The 25,702-nt window shown below is 40.9% G+C and overlaps 1 long non-coding RNA gene across 1 annotated transcript in view; it reads left to right on the top strand.

Annotated features, from left to right (window-relative positions):
• Positions 1 to 8,429: 8,429 nt before the first annotated feature.
• The window catches only part of LOC115459393, a 36,420-nt gene continuing 19,147 nt past the window's right edge, over positions 8,430 to 25,702 (top strand). The window contains exon 1 of the long non-coding RNA XR_003940262.1: positions 8,430 to 8,483. This is a non-coding gene — a long non-coding RNA (uncharacterized LOC115459393). The remainder of the gene's footprint in view (positions 8,484 to 25,702) is intronic.

Genomic DNA, 25,702 nt, shown 5'->3' with positions numbered 1-25,702 from the left:
GCCTAAACCACAGAAGTATTACATTTACACAGCTTGAATTGTGACCTTCAGCACTTCCTAGAAATTCCTTACAAAGGCAAAATGCTTGAATTGAGGTACTATGATTATTTATATGAAAACCAATGTCTTGAATAACTATGTGCATTACTGTGCATTTGTGATAAGGCTTATGTATTGCCTGATTGAATCTGAGAATATTGATAGTATCTGATTGAATTTATATATTTTTATATATCTGTATTTAGGGTCCTCAAGGGCCTCAGGGACCTGTGGATTTCCAGGACCAAAAGGACCTCCTGTAAGTATCTTTGGTTTGATTTGCTTTGCTAAACTATTTTTGAATAAAATTAAAAGCTGAGGTTTATGTAGTGTTAATAGAATGAATGATAGAATACCCTTCAGTTTGTAGTGTTTAGTACTTTTTGCGCTAATATTCAAAGCAAGTTGTGTGTTTTGTTGCCGGCAGCAAATAGAAAACTTGCTTATTTGTTGATACTAAAAAATAAATGAATGATATCAAGCCATTAATTCATTGATATTTTCCTTTAATTAGGGGCTGGGTTTGGGGAGCTGCGATGGTGGCAGCATGGATTATCGGTTTAGCAGCAATATTCAGCAATAGATAAATAATTTATACCTTTAGTTTAGGCCTGAGAATCAGGCCTAAATGAAACGGATAGTAGTGGTACAGCCACTGGTCATTATGGGGTCCTAAAAGGATTTCTATGCCGCTGCGACCATTTCGAAGGGGAGCCATTAGCGCCATCTATTTAGGAAGTGGTAAGGGCTCTTGTGCTAACCTGGTGCAAACATTTCAAAAAAATCTGACAAGCCATGGGGGCAAGCACTACCTCAAGGCTCCTGTGAGCCCGGCATTAGTGCCAGATTGGTATGTGGCAATGTGGAAGTACAGGTACCCCCGCTTTGTAAAAAGGGGAAGGGGAAATGGGACTTGATATACCACCTTTCTGAGGTTTTTGCAACTACATTCAAGGTGGTTTACATATATTCAGGTACTTATTTTGTACCAGGGGCAATGGAGGATTAAGTGACTTGCCCAAAGTCACAAGGAGCTGCAGTGAGAACTGAACTCAGTTCCCCAGGATCAAAGTCTACTGAACTAACCACTAGGCTACTCCACTCCAAAGGGACCCAAAATGAAGTAAAATAACAAAACATTCATTCTAACTGACCACACAAAAATAAGATGACACCAAAAACAAAAGGGAGAGGGAGAATAGCACAACATAATTAAAAGCCTGTTAAAATAGTTTTGAGTTGAAATACAATTAACTGAACACAGAAGAAAAAGAGTTAATAGGGAATTGAGTAAGGAGAGGGGCCTATGGACTTGTGCTGATTGGGACGGGGATTGGAAGGGATGCCGTTGCAAGGGTTGAGGAATTATGATTGGGGGGGGTGGGAGGTTGGGGACAGATTCAGGGTAGTGTCAGGGTAGGGAGGTGGATGCCCAAGAAAGATCTATAATGGGGCAGGATTGGGAGAATTATTTGAAAGGGCCATGGCCACGTTACTGGGCTGCCGGTAGCACAGCTACACTTACAGCCACCTCTTGAGGTGACAGTAAATGCAGCCACACTATCAGCAATCATTACAACTAGCACATGGTACCAACCGGTGGCACTAGCTGTCACCAATGGCCACGCCTCTACTCCACTCCTGTCACACCCCTCACCGCGTTAGGCAGCTACCCCAGTATTCTATATCGCACCTTGATTTCTGCATATTCCACAACAATGGGTAGAACTTAGGGGCCCTTTTACTAAACTGTGGTAAAAAGTGGCCTGCAGTACTGTGGATGCATGAAATTGGTGCACACTGGATCTTTTTTACCGTGGCTAGGAAAAAAGGCTTATTTAATGGGGCAGTAAATGGCCGTGCACTAAAATTAAAAGTAGCATTCGGCTATTTACTGCCTGAGCCTTTCTGCTATGGATTGACATAGCTTTAAGAGCTCAGCACTACTCGTATGATAGTCATACAAATGCGCCAATGTGCCTGCGCTGCCGATTACCACCAGGAATGCCTGTGCAGTGAAAATAGAATTTTCTACTGCAGGAAACAGCACACACCAACTTTAGAACTACCGCTGAGTTGCTTGCGCTACCCCAGCGGTAGAGTTGATTTGGCGCACGCTTCCTGCGCATTAGTCCTACCATTGCTTAGTAAGAAGTTCAGTTAACAAGCTAATCAGTGCATGATAATTGTATGTTAACAAGCAATTATCAACACTAATTAGAATGTATGCCACTACTTGCTAAGCCTAGTTTGTAACGTAGTGCGCATAAATTCTAAGTCACGTGGAGGGGCATAATCGAATGGAGTGCCCGGTTTTCCTGAGGGCGTCCTCGGCAGGACGTCCCACGAAGGGGTGGGAAACCCTTATTATCAAAACACGATGGGCGGCCATCTTTTTTTCGATAATCCGGTCGTGGATGCTCAAATCTCAACATTTAGGTCGTCCTTAGAGATGTCGTCCCTTAATTTCCGGCGATAATGGAAACCAGGATGCCCATCTCAGAAACGACTAAATCCAGCCATTTGGTCATGGGAGGAGCCAGCATTCGAAGTGCACTGGTCCCCCTGACATGCCAGGCCACCAACCAGGCGCCCTAGGGGATACTGCAGTGGACTTCTGAAAAAGCTCCCAGGTGCATAGCTCCTTACCTTGTGTGCTGAGCCCCCCAGCCCCCCCCCCCCCAAATCCCACTCCACAACTTTACACCACTACCATAGGGATGAAGGGGGGCACCTAGATGTGGGTAAAGTGGGTTTGTGGGGGGTTTTGAAGGGCTCACATTTACCAACACAAGTTTAAAGGTGGGGAGGGGGGGTAGGCCTGGGTCCCCGCCCTGCCTGAAGTGCACTGCACGTACCCACTAAAACTGCTCCAGGGACCTGCATACTGCTGGTCATGGAGCTGGGTATGATATTTGAGGCTGGCATAGAGACTGGAAAAATATTTTAATTTTTTGTTTAGGGTGGAAGGGGGGTTAGTGGACCACTTGGGGAGTAGGGGGAGGTTATCCCCGATTCCTCCGGTGGTCATCTGGTCATTTAGAGCACATTTTTGTGACTTGGTCGTAAAGAAAAGGACCAAGTAAAGTCGACCAAGTGTTCGTCAAGGACAGCCCTTCTTTTTTCCATTATCGGCCAAGGGCGCCCATGTGGTAAGCACGCCCCAGTCCCGCCTTCGTTATGCTTCTGACACGCCCCCATAAACTTTGGTCGTCCCCATGACGGAAAGCAGTTGAGGATGCCCAAAATCGGCTTTCGATTATGCCGATTTGGGTGACCCTGGGAGAAGGACGTCCATTTCCAGATTTGTGTCGAAAGATGGGCGTCCTTCTCTTTCGAAAATAAGCCTGATAGTTCAGAAGTCGGCATGGTTATAGGAGTGGAATGGGTGGGTCATGAGCATTTCTAAAATCTATGTGTGTTGTTATAGAATACACCTGCTCGGCACCTAATTAAGGTGTAGGGATTTTCACAAGGTTTTATTTGGCCACACCTAAATTTAGTCTCACAGAGCAGCACTTGGCTTGTTCTAAATGTAGGCCTAAATTAAAGCGTACTTTATAGATATGCTTTCCAGACAGAAATTGAGGTGCACTGTATAAAATCTAGCCCCTGGTGTTGTTTTCTTTGCTATATTAGGTTCATGAGATGGACTTAATATAGCAGTAAAGGAATACAAATTCATTTACTGATTCCTCCTCTATATGGGAATGCAGATATGCAGTGTACATAATGAACATAAAACCATATTATACATTTAATAAAAGAAAAAAACATTTTAACAAATTTAAATTATTTTTATTTATGACAGAACCAAAATTTTAGAGGGTCTATCCTATCTTACCATTTTCCCCTAAAAGACTTACTTGCATTTTTAAACAAACTGTAGTCATGCTGTATATATCTAAGCAGATGTAGAAATTTGTGAAATAGTCTAGCAGCCATCAATATTCTAAATATGTACATAAATTGTGCTTATAATATGACCCGTGCCATTTCATTTTAATTCTTGCCTTAAATGTTTGTGCAGTCAGCTTCATTTTTCTCACTTATTCTACAGTATCATGCCATAATTGAATTTTCCACCCTGCCCCATACACGGTTGCTCATTTAGACCACCATTCTGCTAGATTCCTGAGCCACTAAAAGCTTTCAGTATCATTAGATATGTATCTCAGAGCACAAAACATATTTCAGTTATCCCAGGGGATATTTAACATTATTTCGCAGACATTTACTTTGTTTCATAATAACTTGTGCACACTGCAAATTTCACAGAATAGAGATCAGAATGAAATGCAGTTTGATAGAGAGGAACTTGGGTACTTAATACATTCACTGAGATACACTACAATAGAATTTTGTTGCTATTCCTCATAAAGGAACTTCTGGTGTGTGCTGATTAGAACGGGAGGAGGGGGCAACTGTCACTCAGGAGCGCATGGTATGGAGTGAGGTATCCTTGAAGGACATTATTACAGTCAATATAATATACGAGAACAGTGGTCAAAACACAGAGAAAACCCAAAAATCCAAGTTTAAACCTTCATCAACATTTTTCTGCTTAAATGCCCACCATATTACTTTAATTATTTAAGGGGCCCTTTTACTAAGGTGTGCTGAAAAAATGGCCTGTGGTAGTGTAGACATGTATTTTGGGTGCGCGCAGAATTATTTTGTAGCGCACCTACAAAAATTGCCTCTTTTTTTGGCCGAAAACAGATATGCGGCAAAATGAAAATTGCCGAGCATCCCTTTTGGGTCTGAGACCTTACTGCAAGCCATTGACCTAGAGATAAGGTCTCATACGGCAACTAGGCAGTAATGGTCTATGTGCATCAAATGTCACTTGACGTGTGTAGCTGCCACACGCCAGAAAATAATAAATGTTTTTCAGATGCGCGTAGCTGACGTGCACCAAAATTGAAATTACCACAAGGGCCATGCGGTAACTGGGCAGTAACTCCAATTTGGCATGTGTTGGGTTCTCATAGGCACCTATGTGGCTTAGTAAAAGGGTCCCTAAATCGAGTAGGAAAAAGCCTCAGAATATGGTGTAGCTGTCAAGCAGTCAAGCTACTGTCTCTTTAATCATTGGCTAAAAAAACCTCCCCGATTTTCACAAATTGCCTATTAATATCTTTTCTTAATTTTTATGCCCTAGCTGCTCCCTATGGACTGTATAAATGCCTGTAATTGCCTTTGAAATTTGAACACAGTAAAACAAATTGTTTAACTTGAAAGACTGTTTTATTTAAATCAAGAAAAGGTATTAATAGGCGATTTGTGAAAAATGGGGAGGTTTTTTTAGCCAATGATTGAAGAGAAGATAGCTTGTCTACTTGACAACTACTCCATATTTTGAGGCTTTTTCCTACACCAATTTAAATAATTAAAGCAACATGGTGGTCATTTAAGTAGATACATTTTGTTAAAGGTTTACAGTGGGATTTTTTGGTTTACTATTATAGCTGGACATTTAGGGAATCCCAACAGAGACCTTTCAACAAAGGTGAAAGAAAGCCAGGAGTGTTTAAAGGTAGAACACAGCAAAGGTTGCAAATTATCCCTGTCAACTTCTAAGCAGCTTGAATACAAATGCTAGAAATCTAAAAAATAAGATAGGAGAGTTACAGTATATAGCACTAAGGGCCCCTTTTACTAAGCCGTAGTAGGGCTACTGTATGGTAGTGTGTGCCAAATCAACCCTAATGCCGAGGTTGCATAGGCACCAAGTGGTAGTTCCAAAATTAGAGCATGCAGTTTCCTGCTATAAAAATAATTTTCTATTTTCTACTGTGGGGGGTGTTTCCAGCAGTAATTAGTAGCACAGCTACATTGCCGCGCACTGCCTGGTTACCGCTCAAGTAGCATATGATTCCTTACCACCTTCTAAATAGGTGGCGGTAAGGGCTCAGTAAATAGCCACGTGCTAATTTTAATATTAACGCACCTCTATTTACTGCTCCATTTAAAAAAGAGGTCTTATTCCTACCGCCATATAAAATGGACCAGCACGCACCAATTTCACTGTCAAAACTAGCACAGGCCACTTTTGGCTTAGTAAAATGGCCCCTAAATGAATAGATAGATATAATAGATATCTCAGAGGAGGAAGGAGGACAATCAATTGGACACTGTGTTACTAGGGTATAAATTATATTGCAGTGATAGGCTGAATCAAATTGGAGGGGGGGGGGCTGCATTGTATCATAAAGACATAACTGAGTCAAACAAAATAAGGTCCCTGTTTACAAAGGCATGCTAGTATTTTTAACGAGCGATAACTACTACTACTATTAATAATTTCTATATAGTGCTACTAGATGTACGCAGCACTGTACATATTATAAGCAGGTACTTTCTCTGTCTCTAGAGGACTAACAATCAAAGTTTTTGTACCTGGGGCAATGGAGGGTTAATGTTATAGGCATCTACATGGTTAGTGCGTGCTAAAAGCACTAGAGTGCCTTAGCAAATAGGACTCTAAAAATTCTGCATGAAACAGACAGCAACATGGAATTCTTCTGGATAGAAATTCCATGTGTGAAGGGAAAGAATATACATGTAAGGCTATACTTCCATCTGCGTGGCCAAAACAATCAGAGAGCTGAAGATATTTTAACAGAAATTTAAAAGCTAGCAAATTTTGCAACAGTATAATAATGGGTGATTTCAATTGCCCCAGTATTGACTGGTTAAATGACACATCAGGGAGTGCTAGGGGAGTAAAATTCCTAGACATAAGAAATTACCGATTCTTGGAGCAACTAATCCAGAAACCATCAAGAGGGGGAACTTTTTTAGATCCGCTCCCCAGTACCTCTCCACTCTTGTCTCTCCCTACGCCCCCCTCGGGTACACTGTTCTGTGGATAAATCTCTCTTGTCTGTCCCCTTCTCCTCTACTGCTAATTCCAGACTCCGTTCCTTTTATCTTGCTGCACCTCACGCCTGGAATAGACTTCCGGAACCTGTACGTCTAGCCCCGTCTTTCGCCGTTTTCAAATTCAGGATAGAAAAGCCCACCTCTTTAATGCTGCTTTTGACTCCTAACCACTACTCACTTGCCCTGTACCCTTTTATCCCCACCTCTTTAATTCTCTTACCTCTTAGTTGTTCTGTCTGTTTGCCTGTCCTATTTAGATTGTGAGCTCTTTGAGCAGGGACTTTCTTTTCATGTATGGTGTACAGCGCTGCGTATGCCTTGTAGCGCTATAGAAGTGATAAGTAGTAGTAGTAGTAGTAGAAGTAGTAGTAGATCAAGTCCTTAGCAGAATGCAGAACTTAGTACATGAGGAATGGTGTTGGATCTGCTGCGACACAGTGATCATAACATGATTAAATCTGACTTAATAACTGGAGTGCAGTCACTAAAGGGCCCTTTTACTAAAGGGCTACCATGCAGCAACCCAGAATTACCGCCGGCCCAACATGAGTGCCAGTGGTAGTTCCACCCCCAGCTCATGCCATTTCTGGCAGTAGCAGAAATATTGAAAAATATTTCTGCAAGGGGTTACCCAACGGTAGTGTTTCTGGGTTAGGAAAGGTTTGGACAAGTTCCTGGAGGAAAAGTCCATATTCTGCTATTAAGATAGACATGGGGAAAGTCACTGGTTGTCACTGGAATCAGTAACATGAATTTTGCTACTATTTGGGATTCTGTCAGGTACTTGTGACCTGAATTGGCCACTGTTGGAAGCAGGATACTGGGCTAGATGGACCATTGATCTGATCCAGTATGACTATTCGTATGTTTTTATGTTCATATCAACCTGTTTTTTCACCATATTCAATTTTTATTTATTAAAGTCTCTATCTTCCAAAACTCAGTAGTGTTCAAAATGTTATGTGCAGACATATACACTTCTGGGACAGAGCAAAAGACATCTGAAGCTTTTCTAATATCTCTCAAAGTCTGTTTAGTAAATCCTGAAAACTAATGTGGATTCAGTAGGAAAACAGGCTAGATTCAAGGCCTTCAAAATCACTTCCTGAAATGTATATATAGCAGTACAACATGGGGGTGGTTTGTTTACTTATCATTCAAAAATTTATTTAGTTCAAATAGTTATTAAATTATGTTTTATTTATCTATTCATTTCTTTGTTGTTTTATTTGTTAAACTGTATTTCTATGTATTCTTGTGGGCTAACAGCAATGACACTCCTTGTAGTTTGTAATCCTAAATATAAGCATTGATCACCACTAGAGGTCCCTCTTTAACCTTAATTGATAGATTAACCAACCATATTTATTTTGTGTTCATAAACTGGCGTGGACATAATTTTACTTCCAAAGGATAAAATTATAGTTTAAAAAATTAGACTCAATCACATTTTGTTTTTCAGGTGTTTAAGAGATGAAATAATACTGTTCTTTTTCCATTTAGGACCACCTGGAAAGGATGGATTACCTGGTCACCCAGGTCAGCGAGGAGAAACTGTAAGTACATTTGTTCAAAATAGGGTTAATTTTTATTTTTATATAAACATTTGTTGTGAGATATTTTAAAAGAGTTCCATACTTTATTTGTAGAAGGGCACTAAATACATAAAGATATTCCAATAAGTTTTATGAATATCTTTATTCATAAAATTCAGAAAACTTATACACATAGATTGAACCATTGAATGGTCCTAAACTTATGTGGATAAGGGGCCCTTTACTAAAGGGTTAGCGCGTGGCAACGAGCTTGCTACACGCCAATCTGGAGCTAGTGCTGGATCCGGAGGTAATTCCCACCCCCAGCGTGCGCCATTTCTAGCGCTACAGTCATTTTTTTAGATTTTTGTAGTACTGAACTTAACCGGCGGTAATTGGGCAGCACCATGGTACTGCCTGGTTACCACCTGAGTGGGGGAGTTTTACTGCCATCTCAATGGGTGGCAGTAAGGGCTCTCCACCAAAATAGCCATGTGGTAATTGTTTCACTTACTACACGGCCATTTATGTTCCCCAAAATGGCCAGCCTTTTACCTGCTGTGGTAAAAGGGGGTCTCAGCATGCATCAGAAACATGCACTGATGCTAGCACAGGCTCCTTTTAACTGCAGCTTAGTAAAAGGGGCCCTTAGTGATCTATATAAGCGTTTGATTGCTATTTCTGTAGTTCCAGCTGAATATTGCTGCTCTCCAGAGAAATTAGGGTCCTGCCTCTGGAATACCCATTGCCTCTCCTAAAGTTATGTACATATATTTTAGCTTTTTATTAGCCTAAAATGGCAATTCAATAACTGGGTGCATGCAGTTATATGCATCTTGATTGTGTAAGTGCACAGAAAGGTGCAACTTACATGCATATGTGTACTGAATGTTGTTCTACAAGATAGCACTTTTATGGCGTAGCACATAACTGCAAGAGGGCATACATATGGGTGGAGCATAGGAGGGTGTGAGCATGTCTCCACCATCTCCCCAATTCTATATATGGCACCCAGAATTATGTGCCCAACGAACCAATTAACATCAATGATTGGGCACTAACAACCTGTTAATTGGCACTCATTAAAATTTGCACACTCATCTGGCCAAGTGCTATTCTATAGGGCATGGCACCTAACTACCAACATGTAACTCAAAAGGGTGTGTGGCCATGGGCATGTCCGAGGCATTCCAAAAAATTGCGTACAGAGTTGTAGAATATGGCCTCAGTGCGCCTAACCTGAGCACCATCATTTCACCAGGTTTCACCAGGTAAAAGCCTGGTACCTACAGTTAGATGAGAGAATCAGAACATGCCTTTTATAGAATCACACATAGGGCTAGACTGTATATTGTAGAAAGTCTCTTGCTGGTCCAGGCGGTGGAGCCCTGCCCCCACCAGCTAAGAGCTCCTTTTCTTCCTTTTTCTTTCTTCAGCCGGCTTTTTTCCTACAGCTCACTAGAGCCAGGGCTGTTTAAACACAGGTTAATTTACAGCCGGGCCTTTCTCACACCTCTCACTAGAGCCAGGCTGTTTAAACACAGTCTCAAAATATAGCCAGGCTTTGCAAACACCGTCCCCAAAATGTAGCCAGGCTTTTCAAACACCTTCTCCAAAATGTAGCCAGGCTTTTCAAACCCAGTCTCCAAAATGTAGCCAGGCCTTTCAAACACAGGCCCAAAGTATAGCCCTTTGCAAACCCAGTCCCCAAAATGTAGCCAGGCTTTTCAAACACCTTCTCCAAAATGTAGCCAGGCTTTTCAAACACAGTCTCCAAAATGTAGCCAGGTTTTCAAACACAGGCCCAAAATATAGCCAGGCTTTTCAAACCCAGTCTCAAACACAGGCCCAAAATATAGCCAGGCTTTTCAAACACAGTCTCAAACACAGGCCCAAAATATATCCAGGCTTCTCAAACACAGTCTCAAAATGTAGCCAAGCTTTTCAAACACAGTCTCAAAATATAGCCCGGCTTTGCAAACACAGTCTCAATGGCAGCCCTGCTTTTTCAAATACAACCCTACTTGCAGGGAGGCTCCTTTAAACCCAGTCCCAATTGTAGTAAGGTTCTTTTACCCACAGTCTCCATTGCAGCAATGCTCTTTTAAACACAGTCCCCATTGAAGCAATGCTTTTCCAAACACAGCCCTAATTGCAGTAAGGCTCTTTTCAACACAGTCCCAATTGCAGCACTGCTTTTCCAAATACAGCCCTACTTGCAGTAAGGCTCTTTTAAACACAGTCCCAATTGCATTCAGGCTTTGTGCGGGGTCAAAGCCTCGGGTCCCACCCTCTTGGTCAGCCTTATTCTCCTGACCTCCTCCCGCTTGACCCGGGCAGCCCACTATACCTCCTGCTCTGACTGAGTCAGAGCCAACAGTTCCATGGGTTCCTCTGGTACATCCTCTGGTTCTCCTTGTTCCATCTCTCTGGCTCATCTCCCCCCCCTCCTCAGGAGCCCAGTCCATTTTCTCCTCTCCCCACCCCTCTTGCAGCTGGTTCCCTTTTTCCTCATTAACCGGGCTCTGGGGCTTTTCTTTCCCCGCCCACTTATTCCACCACCTTTTCCACCAAGGTGGAGCCTCAGCTTTCTCCCTTTTTGGTTGGCCCCCTTCTGGAGCTTCTGGGATGTGCACCCTATTTCTCCTCTTTACTAGGTGCTCTCCTGGGGCTTTCTGGGACTTGTAGTTTTCTACCCTTATGTCCCTCTTGGGCAGGATCGGCCCTCCCCGGTATCTTCTTTCCTTTTTTGGTAGCTGGGGTTCCTCCCCAGCCTATTTCTTCCTGCATGCTCCTTACCATACTCCTTACAATATATGGTACTTGAAAAATCCGCACGGAAAAAAAATGTGCCTAAAATTTATAGAATCGGCTTAAATTTTCATGTGGTATATAGAAATACGAATTACAAACTCGCCCAGTCTATTAGTTACAAAATATCTTTATTGAACACATGTGCTTCAAAACAACGCACATGCATTTAAAACCACCTATAACAAAAAATACTCACTCATACCTTCCATACAAACCGGCGTTTGTATGAGGACCAAGTTAACAGCAGATGTGGGAGTGACATACTCATTCTGCTCATCAAGTACCTGAAGACGACTGAAAGTTGTTTTACTCATTTTGAAAACTGTGTTAGAGACTATTACAACAACCTCCAGAACATCATTGTGAAATTGGGAAATCACAGAGAACTGTGATAGAGACGGTTTTTCTAACTCTGTGGAGATCACTTGTGATTTGTGAAGTAGCAAGTATTTATGTGATAAGTGGTGTTAAAATATTCAGGAAAACATCACTAACGTGAGATTGTAACAAATTATAAAAGCATAAATAAGTATAAGTAAGATCAGTACGAACATTATATATATAGATCCACTAGACAGGTACTATGAATGAACGAATGTGTATGGAAGGTATGAGTGAGTATTTTTGTTATAGGTGGTTTTAAATGCATGTGCGTTGTTTTGAAGCACATGTGTTCAATAAAGATATTTTGTAACTAATAGACTGGAGCGAGTTTGTAATTCATAGTAGGCGTGTTCCAGCAGCTCTATTGTGTCCCTAGTTGAGTGGTATATAGAAATACACCAAAAGCCTCTCCACGTGACCAAATTTGGTTGCATCCATTTAGGCCATGTTTTGCTTGATGTAAATCCCAACATCTAAATTACATGCAGACCTCCAGATTCTATATTGCATAAATCTAGGTGTATTCTATAACTATGAGCATAGATTAATTGTTTTAACAAGCTGTTAAGCATCGCTAACAGAACTTAACCTGCAATAACGAGCACTAATTGGCAAAAATTATAAGTTACGCATGTACATTGCTAAGCTATTCTGTAATGCAATTTGCCTAAATTCTAATGCGTGCAGGCAAAACGGGGCAAGTTTAGGGGCATGGAAATGGGCATTTCATGGGTGCTATAAAATCTACATGCGTTGTTATAGAATATGGGTCAGTGCGCATAAATCTATGTGCAGGGATTTACACCAGCTTTTTGATGGTGTAAATGGACATGTGTAGATGTAGTTGCATGAACTACACCTAAGCGTATTCTAAATACCGCGAATAGATGTACGTGTGGTATTTAAAATACACTTAGGTGTAGTTGCCTAACGCATGTTAATTTTAGGTGCCATATATAGAATTGGGCCCAGAGACTTGGAATTTAGGGGCACCATGTTATATAATACACTTAGCAAGTTGTACACGTAAATCTCAATTATTACCAATTAGTGCTGATAATTGCTTGTTAACATCCAATTAACCGCACTAATTAGCTGGTTAACCAATTAAGTTGCAAGCATTGTTATAGAATACGCATCGATTTCTGTGCAGAATCAAGGCACCATATATAGAATTTTGGGGATAGTTTTTCAGCTCCAAATTGTGAGCGCCATTTAGTGAATTCAGCCTTTTATGTGCACAATGTATAGAATACTATGTTACATACATTTATGGAGCATTTAGGTACACCCATTTACTTCTGCCATTGACCTGGCAAATGGTTGTACCCAAATTTAGGCATACGGATTCAGGTTTATGCTAGTATTCTATAATGGCATCTTAGCATATAGATGCCATTATAGAATTGACATTCAGTGCTGGAGGTGACCCCTCAATGGTTAAAATGGATCCATTTAACATGCTGGGAAATTTAAATAAAAATTGTTATGCCGCCAATACTTCATTCTGGCTACACAGTACTTCTGAAAATTAACCCATAGTTTTTCTTTTATTCAGGTCATGAACCTGTTTAAATAGTCAGAAAAAATAACCAAGAATGGCAGATGTTTGTTCAGATTTTCATTTGCACTCTGAAATGAAAAATATTTGTAGCACACCACAATTAATTACTTAGAGATCCATTTACTAAGGTGCACTGAAAAGTGACCTGTGGTAGTGTGGGTGCATATTTTGGGTGCACACAGATCCATTTTTCAGTGCCCCTGCAAAAAATGCTTTAAAAACTTTTTGCCGAAACGGACATGCGGCAAAATTAAAATTGGTGCACACGCATTTTGGGTCTGACCTTACCACCAGCCATTGACCTAGCGGTAAGGTCTCACGTGTTAACGAGGTGGTAATGACCTATGCACGTCAAATGCCACTTGGTGGGCATAGCGGACACGCGCCAGAAAATAAAAATGTTTTTCGGATGTGTGTATCGGACGCACACCATAAATGAAATTACCGCAAGAGCCACATGGTAGCCAGGCAGTAACTCCAAATTGGCACACTTTGGGCGTATAGATGCTTACGTGGCTTATTAAAAGGGCCCTTAAGCAGAAGATGACAATATTATCTGCTCTGAAAGATATGCATCAGCAGTGGCCGAATCCTTGCCTTTATCTTGAAGAGCCATATCACAGCAGTTCAGTCCAGATTTCACTGTCAACTGTGGAAGCCAAGACTTTAAAAGCACAATCAGAAATAATTCTGAAAGATGTCAGAGCAAATTTGTTAGGCTTATGCAAGGGATTTGTTCAAAGGCACACAGTAAGCCCCATTTTACATAGACCGTAGAAATAAGAATTGGCATGTCCAGCTACAGACGTATATCATTTCAGTTGTATTATAGAAAAGGGTCTGACGACACAGAGTGTTTTCTAAAATACATTCAGGAGTTCATCTGTATTCCCTGCAGCCATTTCACAAAGATAAACATTGAAAAATAGAATGGAGGAAACACAGCAACTTATATGTGTCAGTATTTGAAATATGTGTAAATGCTAGCATGTACATGGGTAAGCCTGCCATTTTGCAAACCTACTTATATACAAGCTGCTGTAAACAGGCCATGACTCTCCCATGGCTGTGCCCCCTTTTGGAGTTGAGTATAAAATTTACTTGCCAATCCATGCAACTAAAACGCACATATGAATTTCAATTAAGGCCAATTAATGCAGATAATCAGTGCTAACTGGCTTGCTATTCAATTAAATTGCACGTGGAAATTGTGTGCATTCCCAAATTTACATATGCAATTTTAAGCACCATTTATATAATTTTGGGGTATATATGGGACAGACCAACAGTTGACAGGAGAACGGTTTTGATCAACATTTAGGCTGCATTCCGAAATGGTACTACAACCAAGACTTAAGCTGTTTTTGAAGTCACTCATAATTATAACTATCCCGCAGCACCTGTGAAATTGATTCCATAAAATGGGCCCAAATAGCTAAGGGCCTCTTTTACTAAACCTCACCAGAGATTCCCAGTGTAGCAATGCCCTCAAAGCCCATTAACTTTGTATGAACTTCGTAGGCATTGCTGCACAGGAATCGCTAGTGTGGTTTGGTAAAAGAGGCCCTAATTGCGCTCTTCCAAGTAAACAACAAGCATTCCACTAACAAGAATGGAAGGTGAAATAAAATCTTCTGAGAAAGCTTAACGAGTGCGTCAGATTATATCAGATAGCTCTCTAGTTGCCAAATAACAAAGTAACCCTTTGTAAAAGGTTTTACAAACTAAGGAGCCCTTTAAACAAAGCTGCACTAAAAAGTGGCCTGCATTTTTTTCGTATGTGTTTCCCATGCGCGGAGGCCACTTTTAGCACTGCTGTAAAATGGCCACACTTTCTTTTCTTTCTATTTATGGCCACATGCTAATTTCCCAATTAGCACGTGGTCATTAACACGTGAGCCCTTACCACCTTGTATTTGAAGGCGGTAAGAACTCACTCATTAACCCTGTGGTAATTGGCAGCACGGAGTGTTTTGCCTGATTGCCTGTGCTAATCGATTGGCACAGGGCATGCCTACTCTCCAACCTCAAACAAGTCCCCCCTCTAAAAAATATTTTATATTTTTTAGTACGGGATTAGCATGTGCTGATCCAGAACCACCAGGGAATGCCTCAGTGCATCCAGTGTTAGTGTGTTTTAGAGTGCGGTAAGCACATGTTAATGCTTACCACTGCTTAGTGAAACATCCCCTAAATTACATTTTTTAATAAAGTCCATGGACAATAGGGGTGATATGGTCCCATTGCATATTGCCTGCTAGAAGCTTGCAGCAGTATTTCCTACTAACTGGAACCTTTCAGAATGGTCTTTGTCACTTCCTTATACAATAATCCAGTCTGCTAATTACAGTTGTTTGAATCACTATAGTCAAATTTTACAGTGGTAAATATGGCTTCGGCTGATGAAGCAACCTCGTTTGATAAAAACAGGAGCTTACCAGCTTCCCATTAACATGCTCTTAGTTGAAAACAAGACATACAGCTGCTCAAAAAGTTATTATGAAGCTACAATTGCTCCCTTTTGTGAGCAAGAAGATAGCATAAATTTCATTTTGAAACGATGGTGCACTACTTCAAAATTAGCACTTAGTAAGAGTTTGCATCAGTGTTAATCACTTTGTAGATGTCCATGTGGTGTATTACATTATGGGGCCCTTTTACTAAGCTGCGGTAAATCTCATGCTTGAGTAGCGTGTGCAAAATCGACCCTACCACTGGGGCAGCACAGGTGCCTGGCAGTAGTTCTGAAGTCGGCGTGCACTGTTTCCCACAGTAAAAAATAATTTTCTATTTTCTACCGTGGGGGCCATTTCCAGAGGTAATCAGCAGCATGGCCACATTGCTCATGCTGCCTGATCACCGCACAAGTAGCGCATGAGCCGATACCGCCAAGTAAACAGGTGGCAGTAAGGGCTCAGGCAGTAAATAGCCGCACGCTAATTTTAATATTAGCACACGGCCATTTACTGCCCCATTAAAAAAAGAAATTTTTACCCACTGCAGAAAATAATAGCCCAGCACACACCATTTTCATGCATCTAAGCTAGCAGAGGCCACTTTTTACTGCAGCTTAGAAAAATGGCCCCTATGTTTCTGTTTTACATCAACTAATTATCCCTGAATGAACTTAGGGCCCCTTTTACCAAGCTGCGGCAAAAGGGAGCCGGCGCTGGTGTCAGCGTGTGTTTTACACGTTCACTGAGGCCCCCTTTTACCACAGCTGATAAAAGGGAAGTCTCACCTTCCTACAGGAAATGGCCATATGACAAATAAAGCACTTGCCACGTGGCCATTTTTTTTGGGGGGGGAGCTCTTGAAGTGGCGGTAAGGGCTCACACGTTAACCTGGCAGTAACCAGGCAGCACTCGGCTCTGCTCAATTACCGCCGGGTACACTCTGGTGCTACAAAAATAAATACATTTTTGAGCACCGGAAATGACGGCATGCTAGGGGTAGGAAGTTCCGCTGGGCTGCTGCGGTAGCCTAGCGGTACTTCCTGTTTAGCAAACAGTAAGCCCACGTTGGGCTTATCGCTGCTTAGTAAAAGGAGCCCTTAGTTTTATTTCTTCTGCATCTTTTCAAAGCAATAATTTTGTGGGATTTCCTTTTTTATTATTCTTTATATATGTATCCAATTATTTGGCCAGCTTGTCTTGTCCCTAATTTGTTGATAGTTTATTGGATGGCTTGTGTTGCTTACTAACTTTTATATCTGCTAATTAAAGCACATTGGACACGAGCCAACCTGAATCTTTCTGCTGTGCAAAGTATTATGCAAGACTGAAATCCCCAACCATGAAAGAACAGGGGTTGTTGATTTGAGAGACTTATCTCTTGAAAAACATCATACTAAACATTTCTGAACTGGCTCTTTAACATAAGTGGAGATTGCAGATTTTCCAAAGCACATTAAAAAAAAAAGTAGAGTACATAGACTGCCTTTCAAAGTTAAATTTGATAGTTTGGGACTATACAGCAGAGATGTCAAGTTTTCTTTAGGAAACACTACTAATCTTAAACAGCAATTGAACTGTGAAACTTAATAGAAATCTTTAAATTTCATTATTATTATTTTATTACTTTATGAGGGGTCTGGTGTAGACTAAGTGGCTGGATTTTCAGTTGACTTTTAATATGTATATTCAGCAATGTTATATGAATAACTAGTAGCACTAAATTATGTGCTAAGCAGTGACAATCACTATGCAGATAGATCTAGGGCCTCTTTTACCAAGCCATGCTAGCGATTCCCATGCAGCAATGCCAAATAGCCATGGATGGGCTTGGTCAGCATGCTGTGCCGGGAATCGCTAGAGCGGTTTAGTAAAAGGGGCATTTATGCTCCTATCAACATGCCGAAACCTATTCAGATAGATTACAGCTAAATATTGCACAACTATCAAAACAGCCCGGCCAATATTCAGGAGAGGCTCCTGCCCACTTAAATTACTTATCTGTGGCTATTACCAATATTCAATGGCACTATTAGGGGTCCTTTTACTAAGCTGTGGGAAAAAAGTACCTTGCGGTAGTGTGGGGGGCCATTTTTCCTGCACGACACAGACCTTTTTACTGCAGCTGGTAAAAAGCCCTAAAAAATGGCCATGCAGTAAGAAAACTCTTACCATGTGGCCATGCAGCGGAGAGCACTTACCACCACTCATTGAGGTGGTGGTAAGGGCTCCGGCAGTAACCAGGCAGCGAGTGGTGATGCCCATTTACCACTGGATTAGCACCACACTGTAAAAAAACAATTTTGCTGGAAATGGAGCGTGTTTGAGCCGGAGCTAGTGCCGTAAAATTGTGCCATATAAATAGCAGTCCTATCTTAAGAGGTTCAGCATATGCAATCAGTGGCTGAATATTCACTTAGCTGCATAAGCTTTAGAGGCCAAACTTAAACCGGATATTCAATGTCGGTGCACGGACATGGCCGGCATTGAACATCCAGGAATACAGCTGGTGGTGGACAAAAAAAACGCTGAGCACCACTGGCTGAATATTGGCTGGAGAAATATTTATTACACAAAGGAGTCTTTTACTAAAGTACGGTAAAATCTGGGCTTAATCTGTTCTAATGCGGGACTTTCCCTGCTCACTAAGCCCAGATTTAAGATGACACTTTATTAGAGCCTTTTCTTTTCTTTTTTATTTCTTTTTAATTTGCAGGTCATGTAATAATGTTTCCCATTAGCATTTGGATCTGCAAAATAATTAATGTGAGAATACTTATCACTTCCTTTTTATGATCACTAACCCTCAGATTCTATGTATGGTGCCCAGATTTTGGCACCGGATTTGCACACGGATCTTAATCTGTGCACAAATTAGTTAGCTTATAAGCCAATTAATTGCAATTAATTGGCATTAACAATTATTGCAGTTAATTGACAGTGATTGAAATTTGCACGCATGTTCCAAACACCCTATGACCCACATACTTAAATCCCCTAGCATGCAACTCAAAAGGGGTGTGGTCAAGGGGGAGTGGTGAGGACGTTCCTAAAAGTTGTGTGTGGGGTTATAGATTAGTCCCATTTCTATGCCAAATTGCTCAGAATTAGGCACCAGGTTTCACCTGTTGTAAGTACTGGCACTTAACATTTGGCATGGAAATGGGCTCTATGCGCTATTCTGTAGATGGTGCTCAACCGAGAACACTGTTTATATAATTGTGCTCCATGTGGATTTGTTTCTGGTTCTGAAATCTTGATGTCATTTATAGAATGGCCCCTAAGTGCTCCTGCGTTAATTCTGTGTTATCCAATTAGCGTATGCTAATCTTAACACACTAGTCAGATAACATGGGAATGCCCACTCTCCGTCCATGACATGCCCCCCTGAAAAAATGTTTTTAAAAATAGGTAATGTGGTTTAGCGTGCTCAAACAGGCATAATTACCACAATGTGCTTAATCCATTCTGTGGTAGCCTTTTAGTGTGTGCTAACTGTGTTTTAATGGCTTAACACCCTTCAGTAAAAGGGTCTCAAAGTGTTAAAATAAAACACCCAACATGACCATGTTATGTCCAATCAGACTGCATCAGGGGTATACAAACTCTAAAAGACAACTAAATATCAAAACTAAAATACTACAAATTGATAAATTCAATAACTTCAATATGAAAATAAAATCATTAAATGTGAAACAAAAGATTTATCATAAATAAATAAAACATACCAAACCTGTTGGTTGTTATGATTAAGCTTCACCACAAGCTGTATACTGTACTTCAAAATGAGCACCAAAATGGTCTAATAGAAGCCTGCCCAACCATGGTTTTTGATTTATTTGTTTTAATATGCCACCTTTTGTTGGATAACGGCAAAGCAGTGTACAATAATTAATAATAACTCTGTCATGGCATGAACGCCATCACATAATTCAACTTGAAGGAGGTACCAACAGTACTTCCAGGGACATTAGAATAGGGGTGGAGTCAAGTGAGCCAGGTGGATGGTGACAGCAAGATAGGTGGTAAACAATGGCTGATGAATAAAACAAAATATAATAAGAGCACCAGTCAGTAACAGGTACAAAGTATATTTAAACCACAAACGCTGCTGCAGACTTCAATTGGAGTGGAGGAGTGGCCTAGTGGTTAGGGTGGTGGACTTTGGTCCTGAGGAACTAGTTCAATTCCCACTTCAGGCACAGCAGCTCCTTGTGATTTGGGCAAGTCACTTAACCTTCCATGCCATATTGAGCCTGCCATGAGTGGGAATAGTGCAGGGTACAAATGAACAACAACAAAAAAAATTTGAAGGCCCTTTACCAAGCTGCGGCAAAAGGGGTGTTTTTGACATGCGCCGAGGCCCCCGTCTACCGCAGCAGGGTAAAAGGTAGGTTTCTTTTTTTTTTTAAAGAAATGGCCATGTAGAAAGTGAAGCACTTGCCGCGTGGCCATTTTGAGGGGAGCCATTACCGCCACCATTGAGGTGGCATTAAGGGCTCCTGCGCTAACCCTTGGGTAATGATGGCACCACTGGGGGTGGGAACTACCGCCAGGCTGCCTTTTAATGAGTGATTACCGTCTCTTTTTAAAGGGCCCAGAATGAGGACCAGGCAAACTTCCAGGCGCATCAGAACTATTTTCAAAAGAAACAAATTGATTTATGAAACTCAAAAGCTGCCATGCATCATTAATGCTCAGATTATATAAAATATTAAACACCACCTTTTAAACTGACAAATTGCCAGTTTTATGGGCAAAGCAGAATTTACCTGTCAAAAGCATTTTTCCACTAAAACGACAAGACTCTCAAAAAGTATTAGCTTAGAAAAAAGCCATCTGATTAAATACACTAACTGCATAACACATATTTGTTCCAATGATGTTTGTGCTCTAGTGACATCATGTATAATATTTTTAAAAATGGGAAATTCCCGAGATATTAAAAAAATGAAAAATTTCCCATATCATTTTGGTTTCAATATTTATATTTATTTGTATACCACCTCTATTTTCCCACCCTGGTCCCTTTAAGATGGCAACCAGGAGTATGGGACCAGATTATCTCAGCACAGTCATAACATTGGCACTTGCACTTCTTTCGTTCTTACCTCACACAAAAATCAATCAATGATAACGTGTTTGTTGGGTAATTAATTTGGCCGCAGCTTTATATATAAACCATAAACTTAACCAAATAACAGAATAACATTTCAATATGACCTTCAATACTCTTGTATTCATTTTAATAGCTAGTCGGTGCTGACCTAGCTAGACAACTTATTATCAAATGTATTCACACTCAATACTCCACTTGTAAAGTGAGACCTGCGGTGATGTCAAGGCCTCACTCTTGCTTATGGCAGTTTCACACACAAGCATATTACACACACAAGTATATTATTTATTTATTCAGAGCACTTATACCCCGCTTAATACCACTTAAAGCGGCCTCAAAGCGGCTTACAATGAACTGAGGAAACAAATACATTACAGTGTCAATATAGAGGGAAGCTAAACCCCAAATCCATTTAATTAATTATCCTTAAATGAAGGCCGCTTGAAATTCACATCAAATTTTCTGCTGCTGTGACTTAATAATTTTCCTTCTTGTAACTCAATATATAAAATTAAACAATCCTACCCCCAAATTAAAAACTAACTTTACAATTTATTCCTACATCCAACCAAAATTAGGGAAGGATTGGGTGGGATTAAATTTCAGCCTTCCAATGTCCTCGCACTTCAATCTTTCCAACCCACCTGCTGTATCTCTACAGCCCCCAGCCTACCAAAAATGCCGTGTTTCTCGAGCTCCTTTGCTCTGCTCCCAGTTCCAAACAAACTCCCTATATTAACCCCCCACAGCCCCAATCAAATTCCTTTCCAAGTTATCTTTAAAAAAAAAATTAAATTAAATGAATAACCTATCCTTGCTCTTCATTTAAAACTTTTTACTCCCTCGCGCTATTTAAATAAATAAATCAATGCAACATTAATTTATATCCCATACTACCTTAATAAATTTAACATTAAATTATTTCATCAATTCTATTTATAGAATAATTTCTCTCACTCTTCCTCTTTCCTTTACCCCTCCCTTTTTCAAACCATTCCTCTCTCCTCCTCTTTCAAAAGAAATCTATTAGCACTGCTGCAACAATGCCAATGTTATATGCCCAAAATTAATTCTATGTGCTTTTTTTTTTATTTTTCCAGGAATAACTCAGCTTGTGTTCAATGCAAGAGCATTATTTGATTTACACAATAATGGAGTGTTTTGCAGGCATTTGCATCCTTTGCATCTTATCATTAGGTATCCTGCTGTAACCTAAAACTAACGTGTTATGGTAGTATAACACGTTATTACCTTTTAACATGCATTAAAGAGCAAATAATGAGCCCTGTTTACTAAGCCGTGCTAGAGGCACACCTGCGTTTTTAGCACACACTAAACACTAGAGACATCCATAGGAATTTATGGATGTCTGTAGCATTTAGCATGCACTAATTTTAGCACACGCTAAAAATGCTGGCGCACCTTAGTAAACAAGGCCTAATGTGTGTTATTACATAAACGCACCTTAGTAAAAACCCCATTGAGCATCATATTGAAAATTGCTCCAGGTGTACATAGAATTCAATCTAATGAAATTGCTTACAAAATGGATAAAATAAAGAATCCTAGGCCCTCTTTACTAAGGTGTGCTAGTGTTTTTAGCGCATACTAAAATAAGTGTGCGCTAATGCTAGCGACATCCATAGGAATATATGGGTGTCTCTAGCATTAGCACATGCTAAAAACGCTAGCATGCCTAGTTGTGTGCACCTGGTCGCACCCAACGTGTGACCCCGGCCTAATATCATTTTTTACGTGTGTCCACTACACGCGCCAAAAATGTTTTTATTTTTCAGCGCATGGGCGTTAATCAGCATTTGAATGCATGTTGACCATTACGGCCCAGTTAACACATGAGACTTACCGCTAAGTGAATGGCTGGTGGTAAGGTCTCAGACCCAAAATGGATGCGCGCCAATTTTCATTTGCTGCACATCCATTTTTGCCCCCCCCCCAAAAAAAGGCATTTTTTAGAGGTGTACTGAAAAATGGAACTGTGTGTGGTGAAAACATGCGCCTACACTAGCGCAGGCCACTTTTCAGCGCACCTTAGTAAAAGGACCCCCTACAGCGTGGCTTAGTAAACATGGCCCAATATTATGTGCAGAACTTTGATGTTTTTTTTCTGATTTCCATTTTACCTTTGTCCCACAGCAGCTGTAAACCATCAAATATAAAATACATCTAAAAATGTCAATTATGATTTAAAAATAAACTAAATAGGATAAAACAATTGCAAGAATGATTTATACCCTTAAATTAAATCAAAATAAATCACACCATTTAATTTTAAATCAATGTGCAGCATCTAATACTGTCCCTTGGCAACAACAGCAACATAAAAACAATTACTATCTCAATTCATGGAATGTATTGCACTACTTAATAGATAAAAGCAAGATGTTCCACGCAAAACTAATTGAACTACTTTCTGGGTTATATCTATAGTCTGTACTATGCATGGATCAAAAAAAAAACCCCCACCCCAGACAGAATTCTCAGGTCCCCTTCCTCTGACACGTCCTGAAACTTTGGTATGGATTGGACACCAAATACCAGAGTAATTAAATGGGAGACATGCACACATAAATGCACACACCTGCATACACACACATGAATGCACACTTGTACACACACGCCTGCATGCACGCATACACACAAACATGCATGCCTGCACTCAGGCACAACAATTTCATAAGCCTTCTTTTTCTTCTGCAAACAGAATAAGAGAGAAGTATGATTATGTAATACTGAGCATACTTCATGCAATCTTATCTCATTACACCTCAAATTAAAAACTTTTCTTATATCTATGCATCTCTGCATGCTATAGTCAGGGCTATTCCTATGAATATGTTTTCCTGACACATACTCGATCATCATTTTCACTGGCATGGCCAGAGAAAAATAGGTGCATGGCAGTCCTATATACCATTTCTAGCTTGAGCTTGTGGGTTCACTCCTTAATTGAGAAAAGGGTTTGGGGGATACATGTTTCTACTACCTAACCACACTAAGCATCATGGATGGGGAACACTGATGACATGTAATAGATTTGTTTGTTAAAGAGACTGAAAAACCTGATCAAATTGAAGTCCTCCTTTAAATTTTAGATGCCAGAAAAGCTGGCACTTAATTCCTAAATATGAACAGATGTATTTTGGACATAATCCTATGCAAATAGGGAGAAATAATAGAAGAATTGCTGTTAACTAAGGAGAACAGTTATGTGACCTGACCCTAGCATTTACACAGTGTCTTCACTGAGAAATCAAGGGTCAATTGCTGTGACAAATTCATATTCTTATAATTCTCATTCAAATGATGCATATGACTTAACGTTGGTCTGCAATTTTCATATCATTCAATCAGAGGGCAGAGGTGGAAAACTGCAGAAGCATGATAGATGAGATTCATATGTTCAAAGTGTTAATTTTTAACACTATCCTGAAATTTTTGTCTCCTGGATTCCTTTAATGATTATTTTAAAATCGACTATGCCAAACTACAGATGGAATTAAATTAAATATTGTTTTAGTTGGAATAATGTATATAAAAAAAGTAATCAGAGAGTCAGTGACATTAGTTCAAATTCCAGACCCCAAGCAAAATTTTTTAGAGCTCTCCTTTCCTCTAGAAAAGAGGAAGGGGATCGTCCTCCCACTGAACATACAAGAATAGTGAGATACCAGGTCCCCTTGCCCTCCCCCAATAACATAACACTTGGTGCTCTCCTTTCTACTCTCCTGCTCCCATCATCCCCAGATCTTCTTCAACTCCACTCACCTATATGCGCTGCTCCAACTTTATGCATGCCCCTCACTCCTTCCCCACCTACTTCTAGCACAGTTGGTAATCAAAAATGAATCATTGCAGGAAGAAGCAGAAGGGCCTCGTGCGCAGGTAGCTAGGTGCAGTGGCGTTCCTGGGGTGGCTGACACCCGATGCGCCCCCCCCCGGGTGCAGAGCGACCCCAACACCCCCCTGCAAAAGGCCACCTCCCCGGTGAAAGGACACACCCCCCCCGGCGAAAGGACACCCCCCGGGTGCATTTTACCTGCTGGGGGGGTGCTCCGCGCCTGTCGGCTTCGCTCGTTCCATGCTCCCTCTGCCCTGGAACAGGTGCGCGGCACCCCCCCAGCGGCTTGCACCTGGGGCGGACCGCCCCCCCCCCCCCCCCCTTTGGTACGCCACTGGCTAGGTGCTGAGTCACATGTTTGTCTGGATCAACATGCTGGTACAGCAGCAATATCTGGAGGAAAAGTTCATAGTCTGCTATTGAAACAGACATGGGAAGCAACTGCTTGCCCTGGGATTTGTAGTATGGAATATTGCTACTCTGAGATTCTTCATGGAATCTTGTCACTCTTTGGATTCCAGGATCTTGCTATTCTTTGGGATTCTACATGGAATGTTGCCACAATTTGGGTTTCTGCCAGGTACTTGTAACCTGGCTTGGTCTCTGTTTGGAAAAGAGGATACTGGGCTAGATAAACCATTGGTCTGACCCAGTATATAAGTACATAAGTACATAAGTAAGTACATAAGTAATGCCACACTGGGAAAAGACCAAGGGTCCATCGAGCCTAGCATCCTGTCCACGACAGCGGCCAATCCAGGCCAAGGGCACCTGGCAAGCTCCCCAAACGTACAAACATTCTATACATGTTATTCCTGGAATTGTGGATTTTTCCCAAGTCCATTTAGTAGTGGTGTATGGACTTGTCATTTAGGAAACCGTCTCACCCCTTTTTAAACTCTGTCAAGCTAACCGCCTTCACCACGTTCTCCGGCTACGAATTCCAGCTTAATTATGCGATGGGTGAAGAAAATGTTTCTCCGATTTGTTTTAAATTTACTACACTGTAGTTTCAACGCATGCCCCCTAGTCCTAGTAATTTTGGAA

The sequence above is a fragment of the Microcaecilia unicolor genome, unplaced genomic scaffold, assembly GCF_901765095.1.
Source record: "Microcaecilia unicolor unplaced genomic scaffold, aMicUni1.1, whole genome shotgun sequence".
Lineage (NCBI taxonomy): Eukaryota > Metazoa > Chordata > Amphibia > Gymnophiona > Siphonopidae > Microcaecilia > Microcaecilia unicolor.
Note: the sequence above shows the minus strand (reverse complement) of the source record. Positions and strands in the feature narration are given on the sequence as shown.